Source organism: Podarcis tiliguerta (genome assembly GCF_965153285.1).
Source record: "Podarcis tiliguerta genome assembly, chromosome: 11".
In the NCBI taxonomy this organism is placed as follows: domain Eukaryota; kingdom Metazoa; phylum Chordata; class Lepidosauria; order Squamata; family Lacertidae; genus Podarcis; species Podarcis tiliguerta.
Window position 1 is genome coordinate 38,498,306 of NC_139544.1, and position 6,000 is coordinate 38,504,305.

At 42.7% G+C, this 6,000-nt stretch overlaps 1 protein-coding gene across 4 annotated transcripts in view; it reads left to right on the forward strand.

The window, feature by feature from the left end:
- Positions 1 to 4,754, forward strand: part of HTR1A (5-hydroxytryptamine receptor 1A) — a 45,061-nt gene extending 40,307 nt beyond the window's left edge. Inside the window, exons 2-3 of one of the 4 annotated variants that reach the window (XM_083404181.1) lie at positions 1,935 to 2,137; positions 2,744 to 4,751. The gene's annotated coding sequence lies outside the window, so the exon portion shown is untranslated. Of the gene's footprint in view, positions 1 to 1,858; positions 1,881 to 1,934 lie in introns of those variants that run through there. The other 3 variants (XM_083404179.1, XM_083404180.1, XM_083404182.1) reach the window with 3 other exon arrangements.
- The last annotated feature ends 1,246 nt before the right edge of the window (positions 4,755 to 6,000 follow it).

Sequence of the window (6,000 nt, forward strand, 5' to 3'; positions counted from 1 at the left end):
GCTTTAAAGAACCTGGAACTGCCTGAGCTTCTGTGGCAATGAATTCCACCTTGACTCTCATGATAGATGAGTGTCTTTTGCCTGTGTGACTCTCTCCATTTTCTCCCAGTCTGAATGGGTCAGTTACTTATACTGAATCGGACTCCTTTGTCAAAGTTAACAGGAGTGCCGTTCTATTATATGATATCTCCTTATCGTATTTGTTCTGCTGCTTATGGTGGGAATAGCAAAACAACTCTGAAGTAAAAAATAGATTGGCCATAGCCCACTCGATTTCCAGTTCAGATTCCAGAAACAGATTTGAAACTGTACAGTTAGAGGACATTTTCAATGCTGTGAGTGAAAAGAGGCCTGATTGCCCTTACAACATTGCAGTCATTGCAATCATAGTCCCATGACCCCAGTTCAAATCCTGCAGTTGACCAGGTCACCAACTTTTTAAAAACAGCAACAAACTTCATAGGTAGGGTCTGCATTGTATTTGAAACGGCTTCTGTAGTATACAGACAGAGCTCCTTAGGTGAATTCCTTCCAGGTTGTTTTACAAGTCGAACCCCTGCACTTAGAAACTGGCGCACCACCTCCTAGGGGCAGAGGTGCCTTCCATCCACTCAAAATCTGCTGGCACAGGGCTGGGCCCCCTCAGTTTTGAGGGAGTGGAGGAGGCCAGCCACTGAGCTGAGTGGAAGCCACGTTGCGCCAGGCTCAGCGCTTGGCTTCCTCCCAATGATATGACGTTGTCACATCATGCGTGTCATGCATGTGTTGCACACATAATGTCACATGCATGCCCTGAGTTCAGTGGAGCTTTCTCCTAGGAAACTATGCAAAGGATTGCAGCCAAGCCAGTCCCAATAAATTGAATATTATGTTATGTATACTCTTCTTTGGTGTGTGCATGTAATAATGGAATAGCTGCCTTTAGTTTTGGACTCTCCTTGGAGGCATAGCTTTGGACTTGCCTTGAAAGTATGGCTATGGACTCCCCTAGGGAGTGTGGCTATGAATGTGACCATGATCAGCTCCTGAGCATCCGAGTTTACCACTAAGCCACTGAGAATGAAGCTTTATTTTCTCTGCCCCATTATGAGCCACCTACAGCTTTTGCTTTTCAGGCTACTCCATGAAATAATTGCTAATTGGAATATTAACCCAATCCATTGGTTGGATTTCTTGCTATGCGATGCTGGGCATATTCAAACTTTTGGGCATTTATTAACATCTCCAACTTCTCGAATATGGGCTTTCCCAACAAATAATGTTTCAACTTCTGATACTATCAGGATACTGTGACCTAATGCATCAACAATGTCTGTGGAGCTGCTCTAGCCCAGGAAATGAAGTTATAACATTCTAGTTAGCATTTCTGGGGTTCTTCTCCATGGATATAGGAGAATGTTTCTGGTAAAGAAAGCTGATAAAGGAGCGGGGGGGGGGGGAGTAAGAGGCTGTTACTCCCAAAGGATTCCTTAAGATGTGCTGCAGAACTCTGTTGGAAGAACAGAACAGGCGGTTGCTGTGCATCTCCAAGGACTACACTAATACTTTAAATCCATGGCATGAGCCAAATATTTAAGTTCAGCCAGTCTTGCATTTCCCTGCAGAGAAGTGTTTGTACATAACTTTGTCTCATTGCTTTTGCATATAGTTTAAGGCAAGCTTCCCCTACTGTTCTATAAATAATGATGGGATATGCATTCATTCATATGTATTTTGATCTCGGGAAATCTAATATGTGGCTTGGTGTGATCTGCAATGCCTTTGCATTGAATTCTGACAAGAAACCAAAATATAGAGATTTCAATTTCATGTTCATCTCCCTTAATATATTCTTTCTTCCCCTGCCTTACCTTTAAAGGCCCTTTCCCCTGATACCCGACTAGTTAAAACTGGCTCCAAGAGTGGATACAGCTCAAGCAATATCTAATCCACAGAAAATGTTTACTTCTTTACGCCAAGGAGCTTGGGAAAGGAGGACTGGAGGAAGAGACAGGCAAGGACTCAGTTCAGATTGGGCCTTTGTTGAAGCAAATTTCTCACTCAGAGCTATCCCTGGTGCTGCAACCACAGGCCTGTCCATTTTGGTGCCTGGAACAAATGGGTCAAAACAGCAACACATCACTGGTCATAGTACAATGTGAGTATAGGATTGTTCTGAAAAGTGGTTTTTGGTGTGTGGCTTTTTTTGCAGGTTTGAGGGGAGCTGGAGCTGAGCCCTGGTGGGTATGGAGGAAGACTTAAACCTGCTTCCCTCTCATTCTATGGCCCCAATTCAAATTGCCCTTTCCTGCAGTGGTTGATGGTTTACTTGTCCCATACCTCACCCCGAAAATGGAAAAAGGAAAGCCACAACCAAACACATTGGGTCCAAATCATGCCACGGCTAGTTTGACCCACTGCCCAATTAGAGAAAAGTAAAGCAGAATATGTTGTTATGTATGAAACATTCAGCAGGTGGCGATGTTGCTTTAGTTAATTATTGCAAGGAACTCTCTGGTTAAAGGAACTACTGTCCCGTTGGAGGGCAGTTACTAGGTACAAGCTATAGAATTATATTTGAGCTTATTTACCATGCCCAAGATCTGCACACTCCATTTGACCACATTGGGATGTTGATTGTTCCCCCACCCTCCCATTTCGGTGTACTTTGCAAATTGAATTCCCAGTGCTGCAATGTATTCCCAGTTGAGGTTCCATATACCAGACCAAAGGTTATTTCTACTCTCTGCCCTCCTTTACACAGCCTGATAATTCTTTCTCTGAAATGGGAATCTCTCCAGCCTTAGAAGAACACTATCAGAAAAACGGAAGATATCTACGAAGACAGGAGCTTCCCAGCATGGAAGCTGAGAGTACATTGTGTGTCCTGTATCCTCGAGGCTGCATGATAGCAGAAGTTGCCCATCTTTTTGGACCACTAGGCACATCTGCAAACCGCAGAAACTACCATGGGTACCACAACCCCAGCGTCTTCAAGCACATGCTGCAAGCTAGTCTATTGACTACAATAGGATGCTCCTTTCAACTCTCATTTCAGCAGGGCAAGAGGGAGGGAACTTGGTGGGCCCTTTTTCAAGTTCAATATTAACACCAAGAGGTGCAACAGAGGGTGGCATTTTAATGACACTATTGTTTAATCCTTTTTTAAATAAAACGTTTCAGGAGCTCTCTTCTTCCCCTACTGAATCTAATCTTGATTTTTGCTCTTATTAAGTTATTTGCAATGTCTTGATATTTCTTTATGCACTGGATCAAAACAAAATATGCTGGTTGCATTGGTAAGGAGTGGTTGCATTCAGACATCTGGATAAATTATGGTGTATAGTGACAGGAATCAACCTAGCCTCCTCCAGGTCCATGTGCCCCGCTTCCCTCTCCTCCTGCTTGGCTGTTGCTTCCTGTTTCAATTAATCACTGAACTCTAAACTGTGGCTAATCTCAACTATCATTATTTGAAATAAGCCAGCTTTGTAAACTATGGCTTTACGTTGGCTTGCTTCAAACAAACTTCACTTAAGGTTCACCACAGTTTGTTGGGCTTGTACAACATAGCAAACTGAGCTCAATCAAAACCAGAAAAAATGCTTCTCATCCCTTCCCCGTGGCTGGATTGGAGAAGGAGGGAAAGCACATGAGCCAGGGGTCAGGCTAGACTTTTTCTCATTATGATAAACTATTGTTAATCATGATGACCAAACATGGCCATTGTGATTTCATATACCATATAGCCACTGCTGACCCTTCTAACAAGATTGAATCTTCCCACAGATCCACCACATATGCATATCATATGTACTGGAACCTCGACAGTTCCAAACATATATCAAATATTGCTCTGTTCAATTGGCTGAAGTGTTAATTTAATAGCACAATACTCTTTAGGGGGTGGGATTTAACTAATTGGCCCTGATTGCAGAAACCTGTGCAAGGACTTCTACTAGTGCCATGGGGCTTCTCCCTCCCCACATGTGCCCCCATGCCCCCACTGGCTCTGGGGTGTCAGGAGAACCCCCAGAAAAGCACATGGGGAAGAGAGGGGATATTGTTCTATTGGGCAAGCAGAAATGATGGAACTTTTGTTAAACAATGGAACAATGTTAAATTCCACCCTTAGTGTTTATTTTGTTGAATACATCAGATCCTTGCACTTTATTGGATAACATCTCTTTGTTTATTTCTGTGTGGCTCTGCCTATGCATTGCAAATGTATGTGTTCTGTACAGTAATTTGATAGCTTACTCATCTCTTCATGACCATAGTAAATAGAAATAGAGAGCCTAATAATAACAAAGTCTGAATTAGAACACACAGATCTTGAGTGCACTATTTTCCGGGAATGGGAATCTTGGCAAGCTGTCCTGCAGGTCTTTTCGGAACAGCTTGTGGCCTTGTCTAATTGGTTAGGGGTAAGAAACAAACATATGGTGTTTAATTGGAGCAGAGAAACTTTGGAACATTAATTCATTTTATCTGGTCATTGAATTTCTGTTGGGGTGGAGGGCCAGAGTAACAGAGATTTCAGGCTTTCTAGGTGAAAATTAAATACACGGCCCAACCAACATTTAGCTCTTGTGTGGTTCATCTGCACATCCCAGTTCAAGCAAATGGCAGAACCTCTAACTTGAATAATACAAGAAAGGATAATTGGTATCAATTTAATCTCTTTCCTCAGGTTTTGAAAAGTTATTTTCCAAAAATTGCATGTATTTAAAAAAAAATCCACGTCTTGCACGTTGAAGTATTCTTAACCAGATCTTAATGCAAACCTGGGTCTCAAGCTGGGTTCTAAGCACATTTGCTTTGAAGAAAGCTTTACTGAAATTCATTCTAAATAAAAGCGTTTAATATCAAGGTGCATATGCTTTATCTTAATTCTTCCTGCCTGAGGGCTATTGCCTGGAGTTCAATAATCTCTTAGATTGGGTTGGAGATGAACTGATCTAGTTCTACAGTAACAGATTGTGGTATTTGAACCTCACAATTACATTTAGAAGAGGTTAAAAACAGGATGCCTGCAGATGAAATAACAATTGCTACTATTTTAAACCATTTAGCTCTTTCCTTCCAGTTTTGCAATGTTTCTGTTTGCTTTTATTAAGTTTTGAAAGCACATCACTAACTAACGTCACTGTAGAATGGTTTCCCCCCAATATGTAATTATACTTTTCTTGAAGCAAACAAGGATTTGGCCCACTTTAGTTAATTATCTGACTTCTGATACTAGAATAGGAGCACAGAAATAGCCTTATACTGAGTCAGACCACTGGTCCATTGAGATCAGTATTGTCTAAGAAGATGGCATTGGCTGTCCAGTATAGCAGATGGGGTTCTCTCCCAGCCCTTCCAAGAGAAGAAGAAGAAGAGTTTGGATTTGATATCCCGCTTTATCACTACCTGAAGGAGTCTCAAAGCGGCTAACACTCTCCTTTCCCTTCCTCCCCCACAACAAACACTCTGTGAGGTGAGTGGGACTGAGAGACTTCAAAGAAGTGTGACTGGCCCAAGGTCACCCAGCAGCTGCATGTGGAGGAGCAGAGATGTGAACCTGGTTCCCCAGATTACGAGTCCACCGCTCTTAACCACTACACCACACTGGCTCTTGCAGCTCATCGGCAGCCACGCCTCAGTTGTAGAACATTTCGGAAGCCTAAGGGCCTTTAGGAATGGATTACGTTCGACAACCGAGGTTTGACTGTACCCTGATTCTGAAAACCACGGGGAGGGAGAGTGCTCTTGTACACTGGGTCTGCTTGTTAGTTACCCAAAGGCATCCATCTGGCCACTGTGAGAACAGGATGCGGGGCTAGATGGGTCATTGGCCTGATCCAGCAGGCTCGTCTCATGTTATGTTCACACACATTCACAATTTTTAAACTTTCTACGTGCCCAAACATTGGCCCAAAGTAGGAGTAATTCAACCTGCACAACAATATACCAATTTGCTGATGCAGGTCTCCAAAGGTGCTGCTCTTTCCAGTAGAATTGGATAAACATGTTCTA